This window comes from Macrotis lagotis, chromosome 1, assembly GCF_037893015.1.
Source record: "Macrotis lagotis isolate mMagLag1 chromosome 1, bilby.v1.9.chrom.fasta, whole genome shotgun sequence".
Lineage (NCBI taxonomy): Eukaryota > Metazoa > Chordata > Mammalia > Peramelemorphia > Peramelidae > Macrotis > Macrotis lagotis.
In genome coordinates this window covers 158,925,554-158,941,245 of record NC_133658.1, presented here as the reverse complement: position 1 = coordinate 158,941,245, position 15,692 = coordinate 158,925,554, and the positions used below count along the sequence as shown (strand labels likewise).

Here is a 15,692-nt window from a genome sequence, read left to right as displayed (position 1 = left end):
AGTCGAAGATAGGAGTGTTTGAAAAGAAAGTGATAATTTCTTAAAAGTCAGTATCAAAATTAATATAGTACATATTTCGAGAACTAGCTCTTCTGAATAAAAGATTTCATAAATTAAAAATAAATTTTCCATATTATACTTTGGCACATCCTTGAGGAGAAAAAATCCTTACCTTTTCCTTAATTCCACTTAAGACTGTTAAATTCAGGTAAATAGTACATATGCAGTTAGAGGATAAATTTTAAAAGACAAAAAAAGAGAATGGGCTCAATTGGTTAGACCAAGATGTTTTCTTTTCTATTCTATAGTTATATATAGCACCCACAAGCATGGCTAGACTTTTGTAAAGGGGACTTGGGTGAAGTCTGTAGATGAAATAGTTTAAATCACCAATAACTGGGGGAAAAAACATTACTCACATCAGCAAGTCATCAGTATTACCTTTATAGAGCATCTTTTGCCCAATTTACCTTTTTTAGCCAACTATCTGGTCAAAATTCTTCATTTATACCCCTTATCTTACCTACTGAGGCAAGTTCAAATTGCTTTACCTGCCATTCAAAACCCCCTACAATCTAGTTCAACTAAAGCTCTTCAGCCTTTCCCTACTACTTCCATGCACTCTACAGACTCTACATTTTCCACCTCTTAGAATGCTTATTTCTCACCTCCAATTAAAAAATTCCCATAAACTTCTATTTACTTTATATTATAGTAGACAAAAGTTATACCTATCTATAAAAGCATGAATCTAGTAACCTACTTTTGGACTCATATTTTGACAAACTTGCTAAGCATGCATAAAGTTTACACTAACACAGAATGTCAGGCAATTTAATAGTTTTTTTCAAAATAGTTTGTCGCCCCCCCATACCCTCCCCTCCACAAAAGAGAAAATCCTATTGAGAAAGGGAATGTTAAGTTTATTTTTGCTTATGAAAAAATATGAACCTAGTGTTTTAAGACTACATTTTATTCCATAAATCTGGTCTTAATAAACTTTTTAAATGAATTTTTATTTCCTTTGTTTTAAACATCACTTACATTTCACAATATATCAAACCTTTCCCTTTCCTCTTCCTAGAGAGGAAAGAAAAGAAAAAATAAGTTACACATGAAAAAAGTCTGACATCTGTTATCCCCTACACTGGCACAGAAGGGAAGGGAGTGATTTCTACTACCTATCTCTCGATCATTATAGTTTATAGCATTCCATTTCAATGTTTTGTTATTTTTTTACTTTTCTATCATTTTCAGTCAATGTATATTTTTTTCCTGATTCTATCTACCATCACTTACCATTAATTCACATATAAGTTTCCATATTTCTCTGTATCTATTATTTCTTTCTTTTTTTTTTTTAAAAAAAAAAAAGGTTTTTGCAAGGCAAATGGGGTTAAGTGGCTTGCCCAAGGCCACACAGCTAGGTAATTATTAAGTGTCTGAGACCGAATTTGAAACCAGGTACTCCTGATTCCAGGACCGGTGCTTTATCCACTGAACCACCTAGCCATCCCTTTCCCTTTCTATTATTTCTTAAAGAACATTAGTCACTTTGTTCAAATAATTCCAAATTACATTCCAGAATATCTGGCTCTGATTCACAGCTTCAGCAAGTGAATCAATATGACCATCTTTCCAAGATCTTTCAAATTCAGGACTTTAATCATTTAGTTTTGTTTCTTTTTTTTAAATAGGCTATAAAATGTCGGTCACAATTTAATTTCCACTAGATTTTTTTTTAGCTTTCTCATCACATCTTTTCAAATAAGCATTTCTTTCTAAAATAACCTATGTTTTCGAGTATATTATATGCTGGATGATTTAGTAGAAATATTTCTGTTTTTTTCTTATTTTGCTGCATTGCTGTGTTTTTTAAACCAATACCAGTTTCTATAATTACTTATTCACAAGGTAATATAACAATTACATTTTAATGATATAAAGTATATTTCCTAGCTCTGTAAAGTATACCTTAGGTTAATTAGTATATTCCTGAATCTGTAAATTAATTTTAGTAGTATTATTATACTGGCATAGCCAAGCAGTAAACAGCCAAGCAATTATTCATACTTTATATATACAGGTAATCAAATGGCACTATAAAAAATTTAAAGAATGCAATAAAAGTTATTATAACATAAAACTACAACAAAGATTAAATGAATAGTGAAAATTTTAAGTAGTTTTTTTTGTCTGCCTTTAATCCTGGAAAAATTCATTGATTAGGTGAAAATGTTTTATATTTCTATTCTTTCCTTTTCCTTAAAGCAAATAATATCAATCACAATATAATGTATTGCTTTTAGTCAAGAGACTTGTTAGAAACTTTTTTTTTCCTTTTTAAAAAAGAAATCACTGACAAGCACAATATAAATGGGCAATTTTTCTATCAGTTGCAGAATGGTATTTCTCTAAGGCAAAAAAGCTGTTTTGTTGCCCAATATAAAATGTATTAATTATACATACACATTTCTGAGCAAGTCAATGTTCCCACTCATAAGTTAATTTCAAATCATAAAAGCTCTTCAATACAGGAAATTAATATCGTGGTTAAGTGGTTGATAGTGAAATCAATCTGGCACTTTCAGAAAGGACTTTCTCTAGTGCTGTCAGCAAGTGCAGAAAGATCAAAAATCGAGAGTGTCATCACAATTAGCTGAAGCAACCAAGATAAACTTTTCATTTCAACACTTGATAGCTTTCACAAACCACTCATGCACTAAGCATTTTAGTCATAGCATTACACAAACTGCAACCCTTTGTAAGGAATGTCTTACTTTTAAATGTTCTGAGTTAAAGATATTGGAGAGAAGAAAGAGAAAGGGACAGAGAATTATATTAAGAGTGTACTTCCAATTAAGAACCAGTTTAAGTAGATATACCTCAGTATTTAAATATTCTCCATGTATCACTAATATTATTTACATGAAATCAAAATGACTATTTACAAGTAATCTGTCATGTTACATGTTATACAACTCAATTTCATATTATTGAAAATAGAGAAAACGCATGTTCCTAGCACAAGATTCCATATTTAAGGTGATAAAACAGTAACAAAACAATAATTAAAAATGAAAATCCCATTTCAATCTAATTTTACTGCAGTAAATTTTACTGCAATTGCCTTCTAAAAATTAGTTTCTATTTCTAGGGCTTCAAATTTGGTGCTTTTTTGATAACAGAAATTTTCTTTTGAGATAATGTTTCTGATGAAAGAGTGCTACCCACCTCCAGAGAGAGAACTAATGAACTCTGTAGACAAAATTAAGTATAATTTTACCACTTTCTTTTTTCTAACTTTTTGTCATATGTCTAATGTGCCAATATGTGTTTTGCATGACTTCATATGCATACTTGATCATCACTTGTCTTCTCAGGTGGAGGAGAGTTGGAAAAGGACAAAATTTGAAACTAAAAACAAACAAAAAAAGGAATGCTAAGCATAAATTATTTTTTAAATAAAAAAGATTATTTTCATAAACCAACACATTTCTCCCTTAAAAGATTCTTTTTAGGCTAGAAGTCCCTACCTTTATCAATTATAATCAACATTATTAGAAATTAGACAAGGAATAATTTTGTTATAAACAATAAGAATCTCTCTGCTGCCTCAGTTTTTCTACTGATACATATGTGACAAGTCCATAGTCACATGAAAAAAAAACAGTGCTTTTAAAAAAAAAAACACCGCTGGAATAAAACACCCTAATTAGAAAAAAAGGTCTCATGAAATAGAGCCAGTATTTTTATCCAATCATGGACAAGGAAACCTAAAATGATTAGCTTTCATCAAATTCCAGGCTGACCATTTACAAACTGTCAATAAAAGATCATAAAAGCTGGATAAAAGCCTGGAAAACATTTCAGTGTTCTAATGATTCTATTCCACCCTTCTATATGCTTTATCTCAAATATTAATGGTATTTCAAAAGTCAATACATGCATTTTTTCCCAAGATTTATCTTTTATATGAACAAGATGACCTTTCAGGGGCTGGTGGTAGCACAATCCTGAATTTCAGAAGAAACACACTCTACCAATGTAAGCAATTTTAGTCTGACCCTTATAGACTTAAGTTGCCCTGGGTATTGAGGGGCTTAATATTTTGCCCAGGATTTACAAAACTTATGAATGTTAGAGAAAGAATCATGACTCCAAGACTAGTCATCAATATCAAACTCCTTGAGTAATTTATCATTCAACCCTAATCTTCAGTCTAAAACTCAAAACTACATCAGTAAAAACAAAAATTCTACCTTCCTACCCCAATAAACTACACACTCCACCCCACAATCATTTTTTCCTCCAATAAAATATGAGTTCAATTTTCTTAATGTAACACCAATATTAGATTCATGCTAAGACTTCCCTTTTAAGAAGCATGTTGTGATGGTGAATATATGTAGAAAACGTTAATATTGCCAACCCCCTTTGCCATGGCAGAGAAAAGAAATTTTAAACTATATGAAGACACATTTCAAAGAGAATATGCCCTAGTAAATAGAAAGATGATCTTGAATTTGAGAAAATCTGATTTCAAAGTCCTGCCTGACATATATAGGTTGTGACCTTTTTGCTGTTGATCAGTGGTATCCAACTTTTTGTGTTCCCATTTGGTGCTTTTCTGGAAAAGATAAAGGAGTAGTTTACCATTTCATTCTCAGCTCATTTTACAGATGAGGAAACTGAAGCAAAGAGGGTTAGTTAAGTAGTTTGCCCAGGATCACATAGTTAGTTAAGTATCTGAGACTGTATCTGAACTGAGATCTTCCTGACTCCAGGCCCAGGGCTAGAGACCCACCACACCAATGAGACTCTCAGGGCATCCAAAGCAATTCTTTTAAGCTGCAAAGCAAATATAGATCTATATTGGTAGATGGAGGTCCCTTCAATCAATGAAATCAAAAGTGAGGCTAAAAAAACCCACAGCAGAAAACTTCATTTGTAAACAATAAACCAAAAAACTTGTGTGACTTTTAAGAGCTTCTAATCAAAGAAAATTGTGAAAACAGTTATTTAATTTTCTCTACAAGAAACCAGTAAATGATAAATGAATGTGTAAATGCCAAGATGTTAAATCTAACTGTAAATAACTGGTTTCATCAAGTTCCATCTTCAGTTTAAAAAGTAGTTGACTTTTACGATGAAAATGACCCGAGTTTAAAAGATTATACTTTAACTTGTGGAATCCTAATTGATCTAGGCTTTGTTTTTAAACTCATAAGATGAAAATCTTGAAGTTTATCCCTTTGTTATGTTCCTTTATATGTGAAGATCTTTCTCCTTGCTTGAAGAATCTGCTATTTTTTTTTAACTGTCAAATTTATCTGCTATGGGCCTTGGGAGTTTGCAGCCTCAATTTTTTTTAATCTTTCTAGAAGTGATCTGTGTATTCATTTGAATAGTAATTTGTTTTTTGTGTGTTCAAAAGTTCTAAGCAATTTTCTTGTAATTTTTTTTAATGGCATTCAGACTTTTTGACTTGTCATGTTCTTCTAGGTGACTTAAGTGTTTCCCTATACATCTTGTCTACAAGATCAACGTTTTGCTTGTTTAGAGAGCAAATTTTCTTTTAGCATTATTTCGTTTTGCTTCTTTCTTCCAGATTGTCTTTCACTTCTGTACATTTGTATTCCCAATCACGTATTCTCTTTTGTTTCTTTGGTGGAGCTTGTATTCAAGTTTTTCCTATTCTGCTGATTATTTTACTGTGTATACCATTAATTGTGATTTTATAATTTTCATTTCTCTTTTAAACCATTTAGAAACATTCTACTGTGGTTCCATGCTTTCTTGGGAATCACACAGGATCAGAATCCTCTGCCTTATCAGGTGTTAGGGCCCATTTCTCCCCCCCCCAATATTTATTTGTATATTTCTGAACTCTTTAGAGATCTGGTGGCCATATTTCCTTTCATTATTAATATCTTGATTGCTTTATCTGGTTAGGTTCAAGGTTTTAAAATGAGTTTTCTTCTTCTACATGAGACTTTTGGTAATTTTAGTTTTTTCTCATATACCTATCTCACTTTCCAACTCTTGCTCCTTTAATAGTGATTCTCCCTCCTTCTCTAAGTGCACACGACTCAAGACTGGGTGGCTTTCCCTCAGGTGAAGTGGAATGTCCTTCCCCTGAGTTCCCACTGTTCTTCAGTTCTCTGAGTTCTGATGCAATACTGAGCTGTCATATGTCTGTCTTAGTCCAAGCCCACTTCTGCTTAGCTTCTCCCTTTGGTTTTTAAAGCACCTGGAGGAGAGATGTATTAAGTTGGCTTGTAAAGATTATCTTTGACCTTTTAAATTGTTACTTTTAAACTAAACTACATACTAATTCTTATTCTATACTTAACTAAAAATAATCTAAAATTATTTTGAATTTGAAAAAAATAGTTGTATACTTCATAACTTGAAAAATGTGATTTTTATTTTCCCCAACACTGATTATAACCCTTTTTCACTTTTAGTAGCATTTCAAAGTGAATCCTCAGGAAATAGTCACTATCAAGGTTCATACTCTAAGACTATTTAGCTTGGTAGTACTTGACAAAATGTGAGTTCTATTAGAATAACCTTTGAAAATCAGTTGTCTTACTATGTGCCAAGATGATACATAACTTAATATTGGGTGGTTAATGCTGCATTGAAGTAAATATATGACAAATCAACTTAAGTTTCAATTACAGGTTGCTCCTGAGGAGAAATCAGCATTTCTCTTAAATGTCCCTCCCCCAGAACAATTTACAGAGTCAATATGACACAAAAGAAAGAAATCTAGTTGCCTAACTTAAACTCTTAATAATCAGGCACTAGAAATGAGTTGAAACTTTGACATTGGGGGGGGGAGAGGGGGAGGAGAGAGGGATAAGCATCCTCTTACTATGTTTGCAAACCCTTTGAATACCCTGCAGAAATTTATTTTAATCAATTTAGGTAGGCAAAAACTCTCAACATAGAACCTGACTGTAGTATTGACAAATATTTCTTTCAAACATACTTGGTCCACACTACTAAAGTGGAGTCATATTTAATACCTGGGACTGTTCCAACACGCTAGTTGTAGCCTATCCACTTTCATCCAAAAAGCATAGAAGAGGATTAGTTTCTAAGCTCTTATCCATAATTTACCTTATACCTAAGATTTTGTGTACCTCCCCAGGATTGGAGCATACTTCCTCTTTTAACAATCTATTTCAATTTGACATACTAAAAACTTGCTTAAATAAGCATTTGACTTTATGCAAATTAAAGACCCAGAAGGGTTTCTACCTTCAATCACATAAAAATGAGCAGTAAAAGAACAATGTTCAATGAATCATAGGTATAGAACTAAAAAGGTACAAAGAAAAGGAAAAGAAAGCTCTTTTAGCATCTTTTTAAACAAGACTTTTTTCCTCTATGCATCATCATAACATTACTTTTACTGATTATTCTCAATTAAGATAGAGGTAATATTGAACCTGGTTTCCCACATGTGAGAGAATATCTCCATCATTAATCCAAACTAAAAATAATTTTTAAATCCTGAACTGCTAACATCTCAAGAAGTGGAACTAAACATGAAATAAATTCTATTTCTACTGACTACTAACGTATCCCATGTCATTACTATATATTCTTTGAGGTATTTTTTTAACCAATTTAGTCACATTCATTTAAACATCTGAAAAAAATTTTTCCCTAATATTTCTCACTGGGAGGTGAAATTACCTCCCAATACAACTTCTGTAGCTCCTGAAGTACAACAAATAGTCATAGTCTCTTTCCATGAGAAAGTAAGAGCCATATTTTCCTCTATCATGCCAAGTAATATTTTCAGTTGCTATCATAGCCTGCTAGCTAGAGTGGGAAAAGGGAAGTGATAAAGGAAGTAGAGATCACGGAAAAACGATGCCAAAACTTTGAGATCGAGTATTCAGGGGCCATTCATCTTCTAGATGAGAAAAATCATGGCCCAAAGAATAGAAGTAACTCATTCAAGGTCACAAGAATGGACAAATGTGCTAACTTCTATTCTTCTGATAGTGTGTCTCTTTGAGCAATATATTAACTCATGTTAAACTTTAGTCTTTATATTTGTAAAACTGGACTAAACTATTCAAATTGATCAAATATACAGGAATGGGTTGGATGACAGTAGCCTCAGAGGGATGGCTAAATGGTATAATGAATGACAGAAGTGAAATTCAAAACTCTTGACTAATTGAATCTACTATTGGTTCTATCCTAATAAAATGCTGTGGATGACAAGAGATACAAATTCTTATATTTTAAATTATTTAAAAAGTTAACAACACAAAGGAGACATTTAGGAATTTTCACCCAACATGAAACAATGTGATATGGCTGATAAAAAGGTGAATGCATTCTTACAATGCATTAATAGAAATATAGTATCCAGAACAATGATATTAACAGTTCAAATGTATTCTGTCCTAGGTAGAACACACAAGAAGTATCACATTACATTCTTTATCACAATTAAGACACAAACAGTCAAGAAAAAAGCAACCAGGAAAAGTGTTTGAGGGTCAGAAATCATGTCCTGTGAGTAAAATATAAAGAGAGAGAAGAGGATTAGCATGATCATTACCCTTAGGTATATGAAAGGCTGCATGAAGAAAAAGAATTAAGGTTTACACTTTGTACTTCCAAAGGAAATTGTTTCTACAGAGAGATTCTTAGTATTTATCTACCCCTAGTCCCTCTGATGTCCTGCAGTTTCTTATCTCCAAATGCCTATTAGACAATCTGAACTAGATGGCTGTGGACATCTTTAACACAAAATGTCCAAAACTGGACCTCTTATTTCCCACCAAACATTCCTCTTTCAAACTTCCCTGTTACTGCCAAGAGCACCACCATACTCACTGTCTCCAGCACTCAAAACTTAGGCTAGACTCCTTGGTCTTTTTTTAGCCCTCCTAACAATCAGTTGCCACACCCCGTGATTCTGGCTTCACAGTATCTCTCATAGGCTGTCTCCTCTCCTAACAGGGCCTTCCCTGGTACAGGCCTCGTCCCCTCATGCTGGGTTACTACAGCAGCCTTCTGGATCAGGTCCCACTTTTCCCCCACTCTGGTCCCCCCTCAAATCTGAGCCAAGGCTCAAATCTGACCATGTTAACCCCGCCCCACCAAATGCTCTGGTATCTCTCTGTGACTTCTGTGTGGGTGCCCTACAACCTGCCTCCTGCCAACTTAAGTTTTCTTATACCCACACCTCTCTTCCACCTGGTTCCAGCAATGATCCAGGGACACCAGCCTCCCTTCTTTTCCTGGAACAAACCATTTCAGCTCCCAACAAAGTATCTTCCCTCCTCCTCCTCTCTCCTTCCCATTACTTCCATTGCCCGCCCTTGGTTGGGGCCTTCCCCGGGAGATGCCCTCTGCTAACCCAGAGCTATCTGCTATGCTGACACAAAGGAGAAATTTCTGTTCAACAAAGTAAAAATTATCTAGAATCTGCAAAGTCCAAAAGCAGAAGTCTTGCAAACGAGCAACTGCTGGAGGCTGGAGATCTTTAGGAACCCCATGGTGACCCACTAGGAATGCCAGATGGGAGGGTTCCTGACTCAGGTGGGACTTTTGGACAAGACAACTTTTAACAGACCCTTTTAATTCTACAGCCTTTGCCATTTTAGTTCCACAAGCTCACATATCAGGTTCTCCTTCAAGGAAGGGGACTATTTCATTTTTTGTTTTCACTTTGAAGCCTTGACTCCTGGCACACTGTAGGTACCTAATGGTTTCTGACTGATTCATAGTCTTCAACCAAAAATAGCTATGTTAAACTTTAGCAAAACTCAATATACAAAAATTATAAATTCTACAAACCTATAAAATGAAAGATAATGTTCACACTGCAAAATAATTCTGTGCTTCATAAAATAATTTACCATGATCTTTGTTTAAACAGTGCATTTAAACAGGATAATCAAGTACATGGAAAACCTGGATTGATTTACAAACACTGATTCACAGACTTGCTTTTAGGACCCATCCCTGCATAAAGATTCATGAATAATCAATCCATTTTATTTCAATTTTTTTGTCTAACAATGCATTCAAGTAAGTTTCTCATTTACTAATTTAACTCTGAAAATAAACATTCACAGAACACTCGCTGAAGTGACAAACAGTGCTAAATAATCTCAATATGAGAGAGGACATGACTGGACCTTCAGCTTCAATGATAGAGGAAACTCCTTAATCAGTAAGGGATTCGCAGCTTCTCTTCGACTCTAATATCAAGAGTGAGAGAGAGCCTAGAGTGTGCAGATCACTCCATGATCTGGTCAGCTTCACATAGTAAACATCAAGGTCAGCCTAGAACCTAGACTTTCTGAGCCTCAAAAAACAGTTTTCTGTCCTGCCTTATTATAATTCTAAAATGAAATAATTCTATGTAAAGTCTGTAATAGATTAATGAGAAGAGTAATAACTTTTCCAATTTTAAATTCCAATTTCAGGAATTCAACTTATATTATATGTATATATTATATATATTTATATATAAAATAATATCTATTTGCCTATATAACAAAAGTTTAAAGGTAGGGTGACTTAAGAATCACAGCAGCAAATGTGTTTTCTTTTAATTTTCCTAAGTAAAAAACACTCCCTGCTGGGTAAGAATGTAATCATAGGAGAAAAAGTTTACTCTTTTCCCTCTATTTACAACTTGGAAAAAATTAATCTGATTCTTTCGGTATCTATCACAATGAATATTTTAAGAAGACATAACAACAGAACATGTACAATATGCCTAAGTATTTTTCAAAGCAAATTATCAGGTCATAATCAGTAAGATAAAAACCAATATATGACGCTTTAGATAATATGACTAATTACATATAAGGCTTGTTTAATTTAAAAGATCTCAACCTACAAAAATTATCTAAAGAAAAAAAGAAAGAAATGGAAAAAATATCAGAACAGACCCAACCATTAATCATATGACTTATTTATAGATCAATCACAAAATGCACTAGAGCATATTTACCATACACCACTTTCACGTGACTCAAATGGAACAGTTCCAACTGTTATGTACATCAGAAACATAAGTACAAAAAATAACTTCCACTGGATGGTGGTTCATTTATCTTATTACAGTCCACAGGTGTAATTTAATTTCTACAAATTCCATATGGGATTCCTGTCCTCTATTCTTCATTCACAATAGTACCACTGCGGATTGTTTTAGTAACTAAGCTACTGATTAGTTACTGCAGAGAAGACATATGGACTGGACCTTGTAGCAAGTTTCAGTCAGTGTGAAATAAATGATATTAAGTTGACTTGTGAGTATATGTTACATATTAAAATTCTGTACTTTTTTTTTTAATAAAACTGGTCATGTGCCAATTGAGAGAAAATCCATATACGATATCCTACAAGGAGAACATAAACACCATTTTTCTTGAAGTTGATGAAGATTTTCAAATTCAAAATTCTGACATTAAAACAGTCATTATTAAACAGCACTGGGGAAAACCAAATTTCTAAATAGTTATTTTTAAATTGCTAAACACCATTGTTTTTCAACTTGTTTTATAGTACAGTAGTAAGCAATCAGGAAATCAGAAGAGCTTAGGATTTTGCAATACTCAGACAAGAGAATGTAAATAAATGCTTTGCAAACTTTAAAGCACATGTAACTGTCAGTTATTTTTATTTGAGTTTCAAATCTACTACTTACCAGCTGTGTGGCCCCAAGAGAATCACTTCATCTCTTGTGCACCTCAGTTCCCTCATCTCTGATATGTAGATATATCTCTATTGATATTTATGTAATTCTTAACATTCTGCAAGCACTTCCTATATACCACTTCATTTAAGATTCATAATAATCCTGTAACTTAGAAAGCAAAAGTATTATACTCATTTTGGCAATAAGGAAACTGAGCCTTATCTAATGAAGTCATTTCATACTAGGTCATACAACTAGGAAATGGAAAAGGCAGCATAATCTAACTCTTAGGAGGTCAAGCATGTGATTCATGCCACTGAAAATGTTATACCACCACCTGACCAGATTATTAAAGGGAACCAAGGAAATCATATATGTAATGCCTTTCTCTTGAATTTGATAAAAATGTTGCTAACTTTTAAAATGCAAATTGTTAAAGTTTCTAAAAATGTAAGTAAAATCAAAAGAACTGAAATCAGTTTTTGATCATTATGCTGTTAACTAAAGTAATTAAAGGCAAAAGGTCTTAGACTATAAAAACCACCAATTTAAAAACTGTAAAAAAATTGAATATGCATACCTTATGGTCAAATGATAAACAACATAAATATAGAAATGACTCATTTTTATTCTAAAAATGTATAATGCAAAGAAAAAAAGTATTCAAGACATTCTTTTGAAACTAAATATAATCAGCTCCTGATAGAAACTTACTGTGTGGTTAGAAATATTCAAGTACTGATAACTTTTTTTGGGGGGGGGGGGGATTTTACAAGGCAAATGGGGTTAAGTGGCTTGCTCAAGGCCACACAACTAGGTAATTATTAAGTGTCTGAGACTGGATTTGAACCCAGATACTCCTGACTCCAGGGCCAGTGCTTTATCCACTGTGCCACCTAGCTGCCCCATACTGATAACTTCTACAAGACATATAGAGTATATAAAGATATCACTTGAAAAATATCTTCATGGAAGGAGTCTATTTATAGCTTCACATATTTATTGCCCTTGTACAAACTAGCCATAAAAGACTTCTTTGTGAAGAATATCTTTGTAATAGATTATCAAAGACTTTATTGAAAGCCCTCAACAAGAGTATCAAATAGGGAACACAAAACATAGTCCCAAAGTCTAAGAACACATTTTTAGATGACATTTCAGCATCTTTTAGAAACTCTGAGGACTATTTGTAGTGGGCTGAAAAAAGCATGTTTGTAGGTTTAAACCTTAATAAAGGATTATATGAGTGACAATTACAGAAGAATGAATTTTAAATTCAAGTAACTTTCATAAATAAACAACAAAGATTTAGGTGATTCCTAGTTGTCACTCTTATTTAACAACTTTAGGAGACAACATGACATAGTACCTAGAGATCATAGGATCAGGGTTTAAGAACTAGAAGAAGGGAAAGTAAAGGGATAAGCATAAATGCTCTGTGCCATGCACTATGCTAAACAATTTTTTATACAAATCTCATTTGATTCTCACATTAGCACTTCAAGGGAGGTGATCTGATTATCCCAATCTAACTATAGAGGAAAATGAGGCAAACAGACTAAGTACCCCCCCATCTGACTCCCAGGGCACTGGGCACAGCTCCTGGTATATATAGAAATCACTGTGTAATATATGATTATCATCATCATCATCATCATCATCATCATCATCATCATCATCATCTTTTTTGTTGTTGTAGCCAGACCTCAGTGTCAAGATGACCTTGGTTCAAGTCCGGTCTCTGACACACACTTTTGTAAAACCTTGGCTGAGTCTTGTAGCCTATTTAGATATCTCTCTCAGCTACAGAGTCCAACTATGCATTCTCACCCAAAGTTTTCCTATTTAACCAAAATTGAAGTTCATCTTTAGCATTATTCCACCCCCAATCTATTTATTCCCACTGCTTGTGTATATTCACATGCCACCCCTGCTACCGCTGCCACTTCCACCACACACACCCCCTCCCCCTCATTATTAAAACACAAGTTGCGCATCTTCTTTAAACTCTATCAAATTCTTTCTAAGTATCTTTTAAACCAAGTTTAACTATAATTACCATAAAACAGTCTAGAAAGTAATCTTAAAGTACCTACATAATAGGAAATAATACTATAATTTAAATCTAAATAAACACCAAACCAGTATATTTGGATTATTTTATAAGAACACTCCTCTAATAACAAATCAGATTATCTTATAGATATTCTTATGTCTTTTCAAACATAATATTTCAAAGTAACTTACTTATGTAGTGGTATACTACCACCTGCTAGCTATTTAAAAAAGAAAGCCTGAGATTTCAACATTTCTCTGGACCAGAGAATAACTGATTCTAACTGTTTATTTACTACAGAATAACTTAATTTAGCTCTTAATTAGTTTCAAAAACAAATAAAAGCTAGTAATCTATGAGGGGTTTTATATTAAACAACAAAAACTTAATAGCATTAGTAAGATCTTTCCAGTAACTGTTTTTCCTTAATATACACACTTTAAACTTATTGTTTGGTAGCGAGAACTACAGAGAAACAGGAGGTTTAAATGAAAGAATGCTGAACATAGAGTCAATGGACACCCTAGCTTCTATTCTCACCTCTCCTTCACATAGCTAGATGATTAAGAGCAAACCTTAGCTTAACTGCCTCTGTAATATTCTCAGGAAAATGGAGACAACAGTCTCCATCTCAAAGGGCTGTCTGGGAAGCTCATACAACAGAACATTATGCAAAATGCTTTGCAGAACTTAAAATACTACACTATCTGTGGGAGAATGTTAAGCTGAGACCTTATATGTATTAAATGCTCCTCAGTGAGTATATTTTCAGTGATTTTCTAGGCATAAATAAAGGTAAAAAAAATTATTTCAACAGGTATCAAGGTATAGTGTTAGTCCTGGACTTGGGAGTTATCAAGATGACCTGAATCTTGATTCATGATACTAGCACTGTGAACAACAGCAATTCACTTAACAAAATTGTGGCCTCAGTTTACTCTTCTGACCTCTCAAGTCCCTTCTACCTCTAAATTTATAATCCTAAAGTTTCTTCCAAGGTCTCCAGTGGATACAAAAACTTACTTTTCTAAAAAGTTTAAGACAGTATCTTTATCATACTGTCAATTTTAAGAACTCATTAAATGTCTGCTGATATTAATGACAGTAAGAATGTAAAGGTTTTCCTGCATAGTGCAAGTGAGTCCTTTTTAGTTTCTTGTTCCCTTTTGAAAAAATTCTGAAACAAGCATAGCAGCTAGTACAGTACAGGGTAGAAATGAAAGAAATAGACATTTATTAAGGACAGACTATGGGGCCAGGCACATGTGCTAAACCACTTGACAAACATGATCTCATTTGAGCCTTACCCTAGGAAGCAGGTGCTGTTTACCATTTTGTTGTTGAGAAACTGAGGCAAAGGGAGGTTAAGTGCCTTGCCCAGGCAAGTGTCTGATCTCCTTTTAAAATTCAGATCTTCTTGACTCCAGAACCAGTGCTCTATCCACTGGCCATTTAGCAGGCATTTAATAAATGCCTGATTCTAAACCAAGATGTGAGACCCATGTTTTCTGGAAGAAGGTTTTTCTTTAAATGGCTAAAACATGTAATATTAACTTTGATAAGCTCAACATAAAATGATCACTTTCCTGGGAAACCTCTTTGGATAAAAATAATGCTTTGCTCTAGAAAAACTCCTTCCCTGAAACAAATCCAACCTATTTTAAATCACCTTTGACATCTATGATTAGTATCAGTACTAAACTAATCTTAGAGTTTTATGGTCCAGATTAGTCATTTACTTTTATCTAATGCTACCAAAATGTTTTGAAAAAAGATAATTTCTGCAAAGTCTAGCTCCAGGCTCCTAGTTTCAACCATACTTTTTAAGACTATGAGAACAACCTACTGTAAAACAGCTTTAACTGGGTACGGCAAATATTGGTCAATAAGCATTTATTGCCTATTATGTGCCAGATAGAAGGCTAAGCAATGAAAATT

The 15,692-nt window shown here is 33.6% G+C and overlaps 1 protein-coding gene and 1 long non-coding RNA gene across 35 annotated transcripts in view; one reads left to right on the top strand and one right to left on the bottom strand.

The window, feature by feature from the left end:
- LOC141504332 (uncharacterized) overlaps positions 1-15,692 on the top strand; it is a 1,263,877-nt gene that overhangs the window by 1,012,981 nt on the left and 235,204 nt on the right. The gene's annotated exons all lie outside the window — the stretch shown is intronic.
- The window catches only part of BCL2L11 (BCL2 like 11), a 43,853-nt gene that overhangs the window by 25,699 nt on the left and 2,462 nt on the right, over positions 1-15,692 (bottom strand).